The sequence below is a fragment of the Macrotis lagotis genome, chromosome X (genome assembly GCF_037893015.1).
Source record: "Macrotis lagotis isolate mMagLag1 chromosome X, bilby.v1.9.chrom.fasta, whole genome shotgun sequence".
NCBI lineage: Eukaryota > Metazoa > Chordata > Mammalia > Peramelemorphia > Peramelidae > Macrotis > Macrotis lagotis.
The window spans coordinates 387,974,476-387,991,291 of record NC_133666.1 but is presented as its reverse complement, the minus strand read 5'-3'; the positions used below and the strand labels follow the sequence as shown (position 1 = coordinate 387,991,291).

Genomic DNA, 16,816 nt, shown 5'->3' with positions numbered 1-16,816 from the left:
CTCCCCCATTAACTCCATCTTTTTAATATATTATGCCTTCAAATTCAACTCCTTCCTGTGCCTTGTTGATATATATATATATATATATATATATATATATATATATATATATATATATATATGCTCCTTCTAATTGCCCTAATAAATGAGAAGGTTTGTATGATCTATCAATATCATCTTCTCACGCAGAAATAAAAGCAATTCACCATCATTTAAGTCCCTCATGATTTGCCTTTCTTATTGAATCTCTCTACCCTTCACCTGAGTCTGGGATTTGAAAATCAGACTTTCTGTTCAGCTCTGGTTCTTTCATTAGTAAAGTTTAAAAGTTCACTATTTCATTGTATGTCCATCTTTTCCCCTAAGAGAGTATGTTCAGTTTTGCTGAGTAGTGGATTCTTGCTTGTAATCCAAGCTCTTTTTTTCCTTCCAAAATATCATATTCCAAGACCTACAAGTCCTTACTGTAGAATCTGCTAAATCTGGTTTATCCTAACTGTAGCTACACAATATTTGAATTCTTTCTTTCATGCTGCTTATAATATTTTCTCCTTAACCTAGGAGTTCTGAAATTTGGCTATAATATTCCTAGAAGTTTTCATTTTGAAGTGATTGGTGGATTCCCTCAATTTCTATTCTACCATTTTCTTCTATGGATATCAGGGCAATTTTCTTGGAGAATTTCTTGAAAAATGATGTGTCATGACTTTCAGGTAGTCCAATAATTTTTAAATCAGTTCTCTGTTTTCCAAGTCAGTTGTTTTTCCTATGAGATATTTCACATTATCTTCTAGTTTTTCATTCATGTGGTTTTGTTTTATTGTTTCTTGCGTTCTCACGAAGTCATCAGCTTCCCTTAGTTCCATTTCACATTTTAAGGAATTATTTCTTCAGAGAAATTTTATATCTCCTTTTCTATCTGCCCAGTTCTGCCTTTTAAGCATTCTTCTCCTCATTGGCCTTTTGGACTACTTTTTTTCATTTGACCTAAACTGGTTTTTAAGATGGTATTTTCTTCAGTATTTGTTTGCCTCTACTTCACAAAGCTGCTGACTTGGTTTTCATGATTTTCCTGCATTTCTTTCATTTATCTTCCCATTTTCCCCCTCTATCTCCCTAATTTAATTTTCAAAATTTTTTTGAGTTCTTCCATAGTCTGAGACCATTTGGCAACTTTGAATGCAGAAGCATTTTATTTGTTATCCTCTGGGTGTGTATTTTGATCCTTCATAGGACCAAAATAATTGTCCATGTTAGAATTTTTTTTTCTGTTGTTTTCTCATTTATCCAACTCTTTGTTAATATGGGGTTTTTTCTTCCAGGGTGGAGGAACCACTGCCCCAAGCTTTGGAGTGTTTTGTTTTCAAGGATAATCCCCCCCAAATCTTATGAGAGGCTCTGACTGCTCTCCTGGCCTGTCTGGTTTGTGGATGACCGCAATGGCTCCCCTCTGCCCTGTAACTGTGAAGAGAGTTTCTGTTATGTGGCAGGCAGTAAGCTCTCATGTGCTTCTGCTCCTTTTCCTGAAATTGGATTCTCAGGCTGTGACCCAGAAGTGAATATGGGTGAAGCAACAGAGTCTTGCCTTGGATAGCAAAGAGACCTCTACAATCTCCCCTGATCCATTTACTGGCAGTGGACTAAGTGCTCTGAAAGCAGCTGCTAGGTGGTTCCCAAGTATGCTCCTGTTCCCCTGGAGCCAATTCTGCACTGAGGCCCATACTGGACTGGTCTCCTCTCTCACTTTGGTGTGACAATTTTGTTTTTGAACTTCCCAATTGTCCTTGGCAATCCCTGGGATGAGAGTTCTGGAAATGCCACCATTGCCATGGATCCAGGCACCTGCTCCTGGTTGGCTGGATCTGGTTTGCTCTGGCACCGCCCAGCTTGCACTATGGGCCCTTTTTAACCCAAGTGTAACAGACCCTACCTGCACATCTTCCAAGTTGTCTTGGGCTGGAAAAGTGTTTCATTCATTCTGTGGGTTGTGACACTCGAGAATTTGGTTGGAGGCAAAATTTAAAGATATTTAGACTAGTTCAGGGGAAAGTTCGCAGGAAGCCCTGCCTACACTCTGCCATCTTGGTTCCAACTTCAAAAATCTGTTACTTAATAACCAATTATCTAATAACAAAATATATCTGAAAAAGGAAAGAATGTTTTCAACCCACAGTGAGTCTTGGGGATTGAGAAAAGACATTAAAAGGAAGGCTTTATGGAGGAGGTAACAACTAAAATGAACCTCAAAGGAAAATGATGATTTTGAAAAGCAAAAATACAGATTAAATGGGGTAGAAGATGTAACACGAGTACAGAATGTGTGAATATAGAAAGCAGCAAGTTGATGACATGCTATAATCAAACTCAGATTTAATATGTTAGGAGGAGTATGATGAAATAAATGGGGAGATGGAAGTCAGTTGGTGGATAGGTTTAAATACTAAGATAAGCCTTCACTTGCTTCAGTCACTTGAATCCTTTAAAGATCCATGATTGCACCAAAGCAACTTCATAATCTTTCTCTGCATTTGTAGCTTGTGTTTGTGATTTATCTTGTTTGAAAATGATGCTTTCTTGATTGTCAACCTTTTGGTAATAAATATATCTGAGCTTAGCTAGTTTAGAACAAAGAATCCACTGGCTGCCACTGAAACCTATTTGAAACGTCTCTAACTCAGTAGGATCTTCTAGAACTTCTATTTGAAAAAATCTTTTCTGGAAAAACTAGTTCCATGGAAATAAACAATAAAATTTGTAAATAGTTAATCAGATTTCATATATCATAAATTATCAGTTTTATAAAGAGAACATGGAAAATTAATAAACTCATAATAGCAAAAATTATGTATCAAAATTGAATCTTCTTTTTTTAAAAGCAAATTCATGATTAGAAGTGTATAAAACTGAATTTTAATTTAATTAGAAATAGAAACAATCAAATGACAATTGTGGTAATGGACTCATTAAAGGAAAGGAATTCACTAAAATTAACATGGTCAGTTGGGCAGTCAGTATTTTGATATTTAAATTTCAGCTTTCTCAATTTATCTTTTGAATTTCGCTTTTTCTTTACTATGAACAAAAACATGAGATATATAACCCTATTCTAGTTAAACTTAAAAAAACATTTTTCTAAATGAGTTAAAGAAAGAATACTCTTTTACTGAGTACTCATAGGATAAAAATCAGAGTGGGAAAATAATCTCGAATGTCATTTAGTCCAAATTCTACCTGAACAAAAATATCATTGTTACTGGAGATACTAAAACAAAAAATGAAATGAGTCTGTGAATTCCAATATGTTGGCAGATGTTTGCAGGAAAATCTTGAAAACCAAGTCAACAGCTTGGTGAAGTAGAGGCAAAAAAAAAAAATACTGAAGAAAATATCATCTTAAAAACCAGTTTGGGTCAAATGAAAAAAAGCAGTCCAATGGCAGATTATAGTCTACTCTGAAAAACAATTTGCATGTAGGTAAAGTATATATAAATACAAAGTAGTTTTTTAGAGAAATGCTAACATCTGTGGGATAGAAGATTAAGAAGATCACTCATATTGAACCTTGAATTGAGAGTTTTAAAAGAGAGAGATGAGGGACACATCAAGTAAACTAATTTAGTTGGAAATGAAAAGTTCATTAGGTGAAGGGATAGGAAATGAATTTGAAAAAATAGGTGAAGTCAAGTTGCAATGGGTTTTATAGGGAACATAAGAAGTTTTTAATATCATACTAGAGGTAATAGACAGTCACTGGTGCTTTTTGAAAACAGAAATAGAATGTTTAAACCTATACATTAGGAATAACAATTCAGCAACTTTGTATATGAGAAGCTGTTTCTAGGAGGACCATCTAGGAACTTATTGTAGTAGTTTAGGAGAAAGTTTATGAGAGCTACATTAGGGTAGTGGTTGTGTAAGCAGGGGTGTTTGAAAATGAAAGAAATATTGTAGAAATAAAATGTTTATGATTTGGAAACATTTGGATATTGGAAACACTGAAGTGAAAGAGGTTAAATAGTCCACATTGAATTATATAGGTTATGAATATAATTTGGGATTATGAAAATGATGGCATCATGAAAAGAAATAAAGACATTAAGGAGAAGGATGGAATTTCAGGAAAAGATAACTTGTTCTGTTTTGTATGTGCCGAGTTTGAAATACTTTGGAGAAAACCAAATGGAGATTTTTTTTTAAAGGGGAGTTGATAGCTTTAGAGTGTTGAAACATAAGTACAAAAAAGACAATAAAATATTTGAAGGAGGAGAGTCTATACATATATATATATATATATGCATATATATATTTTTTTTAAGAGAGAGAGAGAGAGAGAGAGAGAGAGAGAGAGAGAGAGAGAGAGAGTAAGTAAGTTACATGGAGGAAGTACCAACTAAGCTGAATTCAGTTCAGTACAGAAAACTATTAAGCATTTGCCTGTGTAAGATACACTACATGTTTAAGATCACAAAGTTTATCATTTTTGTCTTAAAGGAAATTGAGTTATTATATTGACCAGTATATCCACATGACAGTATCATAGTTCTTTAGAGTCAAAATGTAGCACAGGGAAAACTTTTTTTATAAATCCCTTTATAAGTTTTCTGTAATTCCATAATTGATTAAAGACCCTAGTGCTATTATTATCTATTATTATTATTATTATTCCATGATGTCTCAATCTAGATAGACTGATAAATTTATTAAGCAACTGCTACATGAAAGGCACTGTTACAAGCCAAGGATTGAAAACAAAAAATAATGAAATTCTCCTTGAAGGAGATTATTTATATTTCACATCAGTGGTTTACATTTAGTTGTTCTTGATAGTCTTGAAGGATCATGATGATAGTGCAAGGAACTTTGAAGAAGAAGAATTATATATACATATATATTGAGGAATTCATTTTTGACATTTAACAGTTTTAATAAAAATAACATGATTATTTATAACATGTTCACATATGCATATATATATATATATATATATATTTAATGGCACCTTAAGTGATAAATTTTCCAACTATGATACAAATATATTTTTCCTCTCTAATAAGCACACAGATGTTTGAAGCACTATTTTTTTTCAGCAGTTATTTGAAACCATCATATTACTGTACATAATGCAGTGAATAGATCAAACTCTCCCTAGTTTCTGAATAACCATAGCATGTTCTTGTAGATACCCAACATATCATCAAATTGTTTCCAAACTACTACAAAGTTTAATATTGAATCATAAACTGAATCTCAATAGTTATAAACCTCTGCAGATTCTCACTTAGTCTGTATTGTGTATCAGATTAGTCCCCTTGTTCCCTTATTTTTTTGTTCCCCTTTTGTCAAATCTTATCATCTGTACAACCATGTGATCAAGATTATATGAATATTTATTTTCTTATTGCATAGTTATCAAGTTTTCTGAAAAGCATAATTGCTGACCCACATTTACTAAAAATTATGTTGAAATCATTACAATCATCAAAAACACTGCAGAAACAAGCTTATATTGAATCCCAATGTATTATTAAGGTTGATTTTTAATTTAAATTTATTCTCCACTTAAGCTACTATGCTATCTGGCAGTTTTTCTGTTGAACTGGTTGGTAATATAAGTAAGTTGCTCAATAGAATTTCTGTGAATGAGTAACCAATGTGTGCCAGTAGTATATATATATATATATATATATGTGTGTGTGTGTGTGTGTGTGTGTGTGTGTGTGTGTGTGACATAGTGGATGTATTTACAAACATATCCATACATATACACATGATATATACATTTATATAAATAGGATTATACTGAGTATGTGTATGTACACACACATGCATGTACATATACGGGTACACACTGGTTTTACACACACACACACACACACACACACTCATCCCTTTCTAAGGAAAGAATCTCTTCAAAAGTGAGTGACTTTTTTCTGTTCTACTACTGGCAACACACAATGGCTATTCATCCAATACACATGCATCCATATATTCATAATTAGCATTATACTTTTTACTTAGTTTTCTTTATTAGAATAGAATTTTTATTTCATAATCATAAAATGAAATTTTTAATCTGCAGTTTTTTGGGAAGCAATTATTATCATTTCAGTAATTTTAAGTATGTAATAGACACATCTAAAAAAGCATTATGAATAGTGTGTTAAATTACCAGGGATGGAGGGAAGAACAAAATTCATTTCTCTTGTTGTTTAAAGGGCTGTTGACATATCTTTTGCATGCATGTCTGTGTGTGTGTGTGTGTGTGTGTATAAATTTGTGTGAGAGGAGGATAAAACTTGTACAGATGATACATATGACACAAAGTACTTTAAGGAGGGTAAGAACAGTATAAAATGACTAACCTCACATAGCCCTCCTATAGAGGACATACCTGAACTTAGTCTTAAGGAAAACTAGGAAAACTATAAAGGAAAAGGTAAGAAGGGAAAACATTCCAGGAATGGAGGGCAGGTTGGGCATAGAAAAGGGAAATTATATGTTTAGCTTGAGTAACAGTATTTCATAAAATGCCTGGAAATTTGGATGGAAGCTATATTGTATAGTTTTTAATTCCAGTTTGAGAAATTTTTATTTTATCATAAGGATAGCAGGAATCACTGAATAATTTTGAGTTGACAAGTAATCTGGTCAAAACTCTGCTCCAGGAATATTAATTTGGTACCTGTGTGAAGGATGGATTGGAGAGGACAATGGAAACAAAGGACACCAAAGTTATACAATAGGTCACAGGAGAGCTGATAAGGTCCTAACCCAGGTTACCAGCTGGATCAATCAAAATCATTCATATGACTATTTTGATTTTACACAAATCAAGAGGTCCCTTTTTGTCTCATTTTTCTGTAGTTTTCCTTTCTCCAGGAAAAGGCACTGTTTAGGCATAGCAAGATTGTTTACTGGAGTTTTCAGCCACATTTCCTCTCACTCAGGGAACATCTTATAAAGTCTGCAGCATTTTTCTAAAATATTGTTGAAGATACTTTTGTCATGTGTCTCTTAGTACTCATCTGTATGCCCCAGATCTGTCCCTTTTTTGCACTTGTCTGCATTTCTGAAATGTCTTTTTCTAGTGTACTCCCAGGCTTTTCCAGTGTTCTAAGTCTATGCCATTCTCTTTCTCTTTACAAACCTATATTCATTTTTTTTTGTTTTCTTAACACCTAAACTTCCCAATAGGCTCTTAAATATCTTGTCAGCAACTATTTTGTTCCTTACATAGTGCTTGATGATACTTTTACATATATTTTTCTATTTTGTATTGCTTATTCCTTCTGACATTCTTTTTACTTTCCTTTTCTCTCTGTCAGAGCTCAGAATTCTCAAATGCTTGCCCCCATATTTTTAGAAGGGTGTTATTTTCTTTCAGTATCTTTTGAGGGACTTATTTGTGGTTCCTTCAACATTTTCACAGCTTTAGTCATGAAACCCAAAGAAACCTCTTGTGTTAACCTCACAGCTTCTAAAAATTACCAAATGCTATATTTTAAATTCTCTTTACAGTAGGTAGAGAGATTGTCAGGTAGGAAATCAATGAATAATAACAGATGGTGCAGAACAGTGGAAGTGTCACGTGTAGCTATATCTCACGCTGAGTCTAAGCTTATTTATTGTGAAACTCATCAGTGCTATCCTTGTTTACTTACTATGTCACTCCCACAGTGTCTGCATTTATAATAAAAAAGAAATAGGGATAAGTTCAATGTAAAATGTGTAATTTCATAAAACAAAATTAGGAAAGATATGAATTTATGGCTTAGTTTTACATTTTTACAGGTAGAAATGTTTTCTTGCAGATGTTGGGTTAGTATTTAACTTGAAATCAATGTTATCAAGTATATCTTTTGCTATCTACAATTTTATCATAATAGTATTTCTAAATTATCTTTTCCTCTGGGGCACAACAGAGACAAATTTCAAATCAAAGAAAGCTTGAAGATTTAAATTGTCATTTATAGTTATTTTATTCATATATTTTTCATAAGTGATTTTCAAATTATCTTTATTCTGTCTTTTGGAGTTTATGCAAATTATAGACACTTCATAGTATTTATGGTTTGTAGGATGATAGATTTACACTGATCAAGGATATAAAAAGTCATCTAGTCCACCTTTGTGATTTCATAAATGAGGAACCTAAGGCTAGTTGGGTAAATTGACATTTCCAAGACCATATAGGTAGTAAGTAGTAGACTTAGGATTTGAATCCAAGTCCTCTCACTCAACATTCTTTCCATGTATAATGCAGTATGTGTATAGACTTAATTTTTTTTAGGTGGAAAACACCAAAAATTAAAATAGAAATAGAACTATGCCAATTCGTATGAAATATTTAAATACAGTTATATAACAAAAAAGAAATAAGAATAAAAAAGAAAAGGAAAGAAATACAGTGAAATGGATGTTTTTCAAAAGCCACTTGGTTGTAACATAGCAGCTATACTAAAATAGAAAAAAATGTAACAACCTCACAAATGTTTTACTTTTTTTGCACCTAAATCATCTGAAAACTTCATTACCAAGGACAGTATTTAGCTAATAAAGTCATCTTTCTGTAGCTCTTCTTGTAAATTATTGGACAAGGCAGTCTTCTCCCTTTGAAAGTTTTGTTTTGCTTTATTTTTCAAGATCACACAGAATCAACAAGTATGTGTTGAGCACCTACTTTACTCTGAGCATTATACTAAGGGCAAAGGGATAACAGGGATATCATTCCCTTCCTTTAAAAAAACAAAAATAAACAAAACCTAAAACAATGAAAGTCAAAACAAGGTAACAAATATTTATAGTTATCTGACATCATATTTATTTAATCTCCTTAAGTTATCTTCTGCACTGCTTATCACAAGAGTTTTATATAAGGGAGATGCTTAATGTGTATTTGTTGAGTAAATGGTATGTGGTACTCTACTAAGCATTGAAGATTCATTTGTTTGACTTGTTTATGTTTTCTCTGTTGTTATAGATAGCAATGGGTAATATACTCTTTATTGTAGGAAATCTCTTGGGGATCACTCATTATTTTTTATTTCATTTCATCCTGACATATTATTAAAGTGTCCATATAACGTACAATGGTGGACACAAATAGATGAAACAGAAAAGGAAATGGATATAATAATTATGTAGTAAATAGGGAGAGAATGCAGAGAAAATGTATTGATGTCTAGTCTTTCTTCAGCAAAGCAGCATTTTACATAAAGGGGAGTCATTTTATTGAATAATAAAAGTCTGACAATCACTCTGATTGGCTGAGAGCCATTACTGCAGTGTAATTCTAAATAGATTTGTTTGCAAAGTTCTTCATAAATAGCTCTTTACAACCCAGACTCTATACAACCTACTGGAAAGTTCAAATTCCTCTCTTAAAAGTGTTATCTCTCCCCATATTTGAGTGACTCTGTAGCAAAATATTGCAGAAAGCCAAAGGGAAAAAATATGGGAAAACATTCTAAACATGATTATTTTTAATCTCACTGACCAGAGTAAGGAGGTTTTTAACTGAGAACAAGGGAAATTGGCAAGAGGTTCATAACAAAATATTGAAGAAGAGTAGTTCTTGAGTCATGGAGAAAAAGGACAAAGTATGGTAATAAATCTTAAAAAATGAGATATGAGTGCTTTGAAAATGCACTTGAACTGTACCAACAGTTGTTATAAAGCCACTAAAAACCCTTGATGCATTTAATTCCCCTTCAGTCAAGATCTCAAGCTGCAATTCTTAATTCCAAGGTGGGGATAACCATAGGAAGAATTGGCAACCATTTAATAAATATTTAGTGATCTTTTAATAATTTTAATCCGTTTTATTTAAATTGTGGATTAATACTTTATTTGGCCAATGAATTCTGACCAGACTATCAGAGGTACATAGTATTTGCTTTAGAAGCTCTTTGTAATTATGTGTACTTAGCTTTCATTACACTATCCATTCTATCATGAACATCTCCATTTGCATTATTAGGGTAAGGATCAGAAATTGAGGTCTTGGAAGAGTGATTTGTGAACTCCAAACATTCTATTCCTTCATTATCAAATATGTAGTCATTCCCATCATTCCCTCAACCCCACCCCAAGCTACATGAGATAGACCAGGTGTACTTATTACCCTATACAAAGAGTTGTGCATTCAGCCCTAGGAAGCTGCCCCTGTACAAGCAGCGAATAGAAAATCTCCAAGCAGTCACAGTCAACGATTGGCTGATTGCAGATTCTCTCGGGTTATCCATTGAAAACAAAGTAAACTGATACTAAATCCGGATCCTAAACCGCTATAGGCAGTCAGCTACGCAGCCTGCTGGTGGGATCCTGCTCTAACCTAGCCTTCCAGTCGAATAGTTTCAGTACCTGAGCTCCAAGCCGTGGCTTTTCCTTCCTCTCTCCAATGCACAGCACTCCCTCCCTCCCTGCATTTCACACAATGGGATCACTTGTTTGACTGGAGCTTTTCCTTCGACTTTAAACCACAGCTAACCACCCGAAGAGAGTCGGAAAAGAGGACTATCTAGAGAACTTAACCACACGTAAATATCAAGACCATCAAAACAGTTACCCCCACTCCAACCATTCCTACCCCTATCCCCAACCAAAACAAAACAAAAAACCTCCACCCAGTCCCCAACAACCCGTAAAATAAACCCAATCACTTAATGCAGTGGATTTTCTGCAAGACGTTTTATTTTTTTCTTGCAAACTGAAAGCATCTCTGCCCACAGTTGTCCCAGGGAGGAAAGCGGTCTGTACTGTTCTCCCTCAATACTTTGGGGGCCCCGGCTGATCACACAACGCCCTAAGCTTCGCCCTGGACGCCTATCCGTCTCTGCCTGTCGGGAGGGGCACAAACAAGGTTGGGGACTAGTGGGGGAAAAAAAAAAAGCAAATCTGGATCCACTCGGGTAAGGAAGCTTCTTCCGGAGGGACCGGGGATAAGGAGGTGGTTGGGGCAGGTCGGGGTAAGGGTTGGGGGCAGAAGAGGGGGAAATCAATGATACAGTTAAAACTCAAACTTAGGGAAGGGAGGGGGAGGAGGTGTCAACTTCCCAACCCTAGGGGGAAAAATAAATGAATAAATGAAAAAAAAAAACCCAGCATCAAGTTTGAGGTGAGCAGCAAGTTGTGGCACCTCCTCTCTCTTCCCTGTACACACACACACACACACATCACACAGATGCGCACACATACAGCAGTAGGGGCATCAGCAGCTGCTGCTTTGCCTTCTCTCCCCGTTTGGCTCAGCGCCGCTCTGCTTCTCTCTCTCTCTCTCTCTCTCTCTCTCTCTCTCTCTCTCTCTCTCTCTCTCTCTCTCTCTCTCTCTCTCTCTCTCTCTCTCTCTCCCTGGCGCCCTGACTGTCTTGTGCGTGTGCGTGTGTGCGTGTGTATGAGAGTGTGTGTGTGCTCGGCTTCAGCGTGAGGGGCACCTGCTCGTCTGGGCAGCACAGCAGAGGCTGCCTTGGCTCCAGCTCGCGCGAGCTGCCCCCGCTGCTGCTCCCGCCGCCGCCGCCGCCGCTCCCGGGCTCCCGGCGCCAGGCTCCTCGCCGCCGCCGCCGCCGTGCGAGTGAGTTGGGATCGGTGGGGCTTCCCCCCTTCGCTGCCTTGCTCCTTCCCCGCCTGCCTGCGAGTCAGCCTGGCTCCGAGTCACGTGTCAGTGCCTGAGGCAGAGACTGAGAGAGGAAAAAAAAAGCGCTTCATTCCTTCTTCCACCGCCATACTGTATTTTATACTAAATCTCATTTTTATTCCAACATTTTACTCCCGCTCGGTGAGTACCTTCTCAGTGGCATTCTTGTCCTCTCTTTTTTTTTTGTCCTTTTTTTTTTTGGTTTTGTTTTTTTGGTTTTTTTCTTCTTTTTTTTTCCACCTCTTTGATTATTGTTTAAATTGGGAAACCTGGAGGAGAGCATGGTTTTGAGCCTTTTCCTGAATACAAGTTTTTATAGCATGCGATGGTACTGTAGACAAGGCGCTGTGTCTGGGAGTCCGTGGCCACTGTGCCGCTGGGAGAGACTCCCAAGTCCAGCAAAATATGCAACTGGTTTTATGGAAAAGCGATGTGAAGTATGATGCTTATTTTTTCCATGTTAAAAAAAGCATGTTTCTAACTCTTTTTGCAGACTATTTTTCCGATGCGATTTTTGTATAGGTGGGATTTGCGAATGCATTTTACGGCAGTGTTTACAAGAGTTTGTGGTCTTGCAATACTGGTGCAAGCCACTGAGCCCAAGACGTTAATTTTATTTTTGTTTCCTTTTTGAAGCCAATGACAACAATCCGTTTTTTTTTCTCCCTTCCGTTTTTGATGCCCTTTTATAATGTGAAACTTTTCTTGCAGCCGGTTACTGGGATCATTTTTTAAACAAAATACTTTTTCCCCCCTTTAAATTAACTATGACTTTTGCACATTTGACTTTTTTATTTTAAAAAAATCCGAGATAATTTTAAGATAGATATCCCTATATCTATTTAATCCCTCCTTCCTCTTCCCCCCCCCCATAAATTTTCAAATGATGGCAGTGGAAGGTTTTTCTGGAAAAAAAATGAAGTGCGGTTTGGTTTCCTTGTCAACGGAAGATGAAGTGAACAACTGAGCATCTCCCAGTGCAGGTACTTCATCTCCTTGTAGGCGTTTCCACTGTTTGTAATGACAATACTAGTCTAGAGAAAGAAATGTGTGTATGTATGTGTGTGTTTCCACGCACATACAAGTATTAGACTAAGCAAGCTTTCGAGAAAGCCCTTGTCTGCCAGCCATTGGAGGCAAAACTAAATTCACTGCCCCTGGATCGTTTTTGGATGTGCGCAAAATACAATCCTTTCCCCTCCTTCCATTGAACCCAGGTCGGCTAGACTGCGTGCGGCTTCTCTGCTACTATAGAGGGCTGGTTGGAAAAAGAGGATTGCCAAGCTGGCGATGTAAGTTCTGTTTAGGGACACTTTTACAGCAGAAGAGAATTCGGGCTGTGGATAAGAAATCAGATGTAGGGCTGCGCAAGGATGGCCCATTTGGGGAGTACTGGAAATGGATAGAGAAACAGGCAGCAGCAGTCTTTCAGTGAGGGGCTGGCTTTTTGCCACACAGGGACCTGAAGCTTGAGACATTTTCCAGAACCTTAAGGATGCTCCCCCCGCCCCAACCCCCCCCATAACTCCTGCTTCTCTTTTTGGCAATGGGTAAACAACGCAGTAGGTCTTCCTCATCCTGCTGGCCTTTCCTAGTGCTTGGTTTCAGATTTTTTTTTTTTTTGCCTGGTTTTTGTTTTGATGATTATTAATGCTACAGTCTGCCAGGGGATGGGAAAGTAGTTACTTTCCATGACGGTCACCTAGAGTTCAATATTGAGGAAGAATCTGTTACTTTGCATTAATGATACTTTATTGCCGAACAGTTCCAAGGTAGTCCTTCATTTAAAAAGACAGCATTTAGATTCTCCCTCCCCCCAAGTAGAATGTGATATGGAAAGCTTTCTCCTTAGAGTTTATTTAGAGGGTGATGTATTTCAGAATTTTATAAAAGTTGAAGTCTTGAGTGTTTGAATATATTCTATGAAGTTTAGTCTTTATTATGATGGTATTGCTCAATGTCTCCTATATACCCTAATGCCACTTTTAAGAGATTTATCAGTTGGTCATAAAAGCCTTCTCTGCACTCAAAACTTAGAATCTTTGCCAAGGAACCCTTTTTCATAAAGAAATCGAGGAGAGGAAGAGATATTCTACATTTTAACAACCGAGGGAATAATTCTTTGAAAATTGAGGTGTGGGATGCACTTTTTTTTTGCGTATAAGTGAACATTTACTTTTTTACTTATCTAAAGTTCCGTACAGATTCTGCTGTTTGGAATCATACTTCTGTTTAAATTGAAGCTGATATGCATACAGTCAATAGAATCACAGATGTTTATTCCTCAGGTTAGATTTTCTTCTGAGATACTTATGTTGTAGAATAACTTGACCTTCAGTTGGATTTTCAGAAATTAAAGCTTAATGATTTACATATAATAATGATATTATATTTTGTCTATAATCTGTGGAATTTTAAAATTCTGTACATACTTTTTATAATTTTTATAGAAAAGACTTCATAGATGCAGCTGCCCCATTATTTTCTGCAGATGTTTAAAACATACTTTTGAGTATTCTGAAAGCTATTAGTTCAAATACACTTATGTGTGAAAGCTTTTAGGAAAAAAAGCCAATATAAGTCAAATATTTTGAAAATTCAGACTAGTTGTTATTTAAAACTAGTTCTTTTGCATTTACATAAGAAGATATTTTATGACTTGTAGTGCCAGACTTAATGTACTGAGATACATAAAAGCATAGAAGGGCTCCAAATAAACGTTATCAGTTCATCTGTAATGTTTTCATTTTCTGTACAAACACTCATATATATTGAAAATTGATTATTTTTGCAATGTTCAAACAATTAAAGCTATAAAAAGATTGCAACAGATCAGTCACTCAACTGCTTTGTTTTTATTGCTTATTTGTTTTCTGTAATTTTTTAAATTTGCATTTTATTATTATATTTTAAAGGGAGTGGATAATGCAGCTATGTGTAATAACACATATTTGTTGTATAAATGGATTTCAAATCATCTGATTCTTGCTCTGAATGCTGGAAGTTATAAAAACTGAGTGTCCCACAAGAGCAATAGTTAATGCCAAGGTTGCAATAAAATACCAAAAATACTGATATTTTCAAGTGGAGAAGTGAATAGGAATAATTTTATTCTATTCATGAATGGGAAAAAGTAAATGTTGATGTTTATGGCTGTAATATTTATCACTGATCATATAGAGATTCTTCAATCATGTTATATTTATCATGGTTTCATTATGTAGTATTCATACCTATTCCATACATTAGAATACTTTCAATTGTAAACAGTTGTTTCTCCTGATGGGAATTTTAAAAAAATTTCTTTTCAATTTAGTAAACTGTGAAGTATTGATATTTTCATCTATTTTATGAGTTTTCTGGTCTTTTGATCTTGTCAACTGAAACACTCGAATTAGCACCACCTACTGGTTACTAATAGAAGTATTTATCCAATTGGCAAAATTATTCCATTTTGATAAAATCACTAGATTCCTATGTATTTTTTTAACCAAAAAAAAATAGCCATTGAACATAATAAATAAAAATGCTCATCATTGAGGCCAGTGACCAGTTTTATAAATAATAGTGATCAGTCTTTTGGCATTTTTCACTGTATCTCAATGATAGCCAAAAAAACCTGGACTGCTTCAAAACTGTTCTGTTTTTCAGTTATGTTTTCAGTAACCTCAAATATCAATTTTTTTAAATATATGAGAAAAGTAATTGAATTTTTAATTTTTTTCTGTTTTGGGAGTAATCATGAAACTTACATACTTACAGAAAAAGGCTATATTCTGGAAAGATAGTAAACAATTTTCTTTTTTTTCTAAAGTTATTTTACAAATTAAGAGCTCCCTTCCCATTATTGGGGAGAATATAAAGCATATTTACTATATTTTTATTTTATTTTCACATGAGACAGAAATGCCATATTTAAAAATACTTTTTTAAATTTATCACCTGTTCACATTTTGAAAGGTGCTATTCAGACTGCGTCACTCAATACTAAGGGAAAAAATAATTTAAAACTTTAATAAACAGATGTTCACACTTAAACATATACTTTTACCTGGTTATTTTATATATTTAGAGCTTTAGGAAATATATTGCCCTTAATTTCTAAGTCATTTAAGTTATTCATAGAAGACTAGTGGTAGAAAGAGCTATTGCATGAAGATAATTAAATCCTTCAATTAAAATATTCTAAAATGAATTAAGTAAAACATATGCCCATCTTAAAATAGAATCATTTCTTAATAATTCTAAATTCTATAGACAAGAAGTTATTGTAAATTAATAGATTATCAAGCACAATTAGTAATTTACTATTGCATCTATAATCAGTATTCTAAGAGTTTATGATGAAATCACATACCTTCAGTCCCAAAGTTCATTATCTTGAAAACTGTATATTTACTTGAAATGTTATAGAAATGCATCTGGAGGGGAAAACAATGTGATAAATTGAATAATGTATAGAATGGTAGTGTCTGTCTGTGTGTGTGTGTGTGTGTGTGTGTGTGTGTGTGTGTGTGTGTGTGTGTTTGTGTATGTGTGTGTGTGTGTGTGTGTGTGTGAGGGTGTGTATTTTTAATAATAGGGGCAGGGAAGAAAAAAGTGTAAAAAAGTTGCATAATGACAATTACATATTGCAAAGAACTAGCAAGTTGTTCAAAAAAGATTTAAAGTTTCATGTGCAATCATTATTTTTTTATTCTACTGTTTTGGAAATACTTGTTTTATTTCATGAATTAAAAGTTAAAAAAAGAAAGATTGCAGAAAAAGGTAGTTATACTTTGTTTTATTATTTAGTAACTAAAAACGTACCTTACTAGGCACATATTAGATAAACTTGCACATTAGCCACTATATAGAAATCAACACAGCAGAATTGGGAAGGAAAAGAAGTGTGTGTTTATACTTGTTTCTGCAATAAAGTAATATTGAAAATAGTTTTTTATTAATTAGTAATTATTTTTTCTTTACTTTTATATTATTGAAACTGTTTATTGAATTGGGAATCCTTGCCAAGAAAACAAATGCAATTATGTCTTCACTTCTTAAATTTATGCTATTACTTTTTTCTGATATCTTTTTGATATACCTTCAGGATTGCAGTATTAAAATATTTAATTATTTCTCCTTAATTTTTTGAATTCTTCCATATAACAATATAGTATGACTTTTAGTTTTAATTTTTAA

At 34.6% G+C, this 16,816-nt stretch overlaps 1 protein-coding gene across 5 annotated transcripts in view; it reads left to right on the top strand.

The window, feature by feature from the left end:
* The first annotated feature begins 11,415 nt into the window (after positions 1-11,415).
* Positions 11,416-16,816, top strand: part of RALYL (RALY RNA binding protein like) — an 888,236-nt gene continuing 882,835 nt past the window's right edge. For 3 of the 5 annotated variants that reach the window (XM_074208459.1, XM_074208458.1, XM_074208454.1), the window contains exons 1-2: positions 11,416-11,773; positions 12,526-12,615. The gene's annotated coding sequence lies outside the window, so the exon portion shown is untranslated. Of the gene's footprint in view, positions 12,616-16,816 lie in introns of all 5 variants that reach the window. The other 2 variants (XM_074208457.1, XM_074208455.1) reach the window with 2 other exon arrangements.